The following is an 856-nucleotide window of genomic DNA, read 5'->3' as shown; positions in this document are numbered from 1 at the left end:
AGCCAATAAGCTTGACTGACCATTTAAGGGTAGTTTAATCATGTAAAATACTCAAACAAATATGTGGACAATTTTTCATAATCACTAATGGTGGACTAATGAAAATGTAAGCAGGTGAGTTTTAGACAATAGAACTTACTGATAGAGATTCTATGGAGGTTTTAAAAAGTCATAATAAGTTTAAGAGAAATGTGAAAAAATTAAAAATCGCATCTAAAAAAGTTAAACTTAATTATATAATATTTTATACATTTATACTTTATTTGCACGTGTATGGCATGTACCCTTACACCAGTTTCCATACAGGCCTTCACTTGAATGTAGGGCTATCATCATGGGACAGAGCAGGTTGGGTTCAGTGTCCTATTTTCTTTAGTCAGATTTGGTCAGGTTTGAGTTGGAGTACAGATCAGGTTAAACCCACACCAAACACTGACATTTGCTATCCCTCGAGCTAATAACCCATGTAGAAGAAATTAAGGCCATATGGGAAGAATGAAAAAATATTGTTACAAACCAAACACTTTTTTCCCAAAAATTGATTTTTTACGGCAAGAATGAGAATAAAATTTTAACCTGTTTGGTTATAAATTTCATTCTCATTCATTTTTTTATTAATCAAAATAATAATATAAGGGTTAGAGGTGTAAAATGTGCCATGTAGGGTCCACGTAAAGTGCGGGTTGTGCCGTGCCACCCTCCCATGGGATAACTTGGGGGACAAACTCTATGTAAGCCTAGCCCCAACCTTTGGAATTATCAAAGAGACCTGGCCCATGCTTCGTTTGAGATCAGGGGAACCTAGGGTACTTAGTAGTACCTGTACTTCTCCATTCAATGATTTGCTTGGTTCGAG

The sequence above is a fragment of the Nelumbo nucifera genome, chromosome 1, assembly GCF_055504915.1.
Source record: "Nelumbo nucifera cultivar China Antique chromosome 1, China Antique-T2T, whole genome shotgun sequence".
In the NCBI taxonomy this organism is placed as follows: domain Eukaryota; kingdom Viridiplantae; phylum Streptophyta; class Magnoliopsida; order Proteales; family Nelumbonaceae; genus Nelumbo; species Nelumbo nucifera.
Note: the sequence above shows the minus strand (reverse complement) of the source record.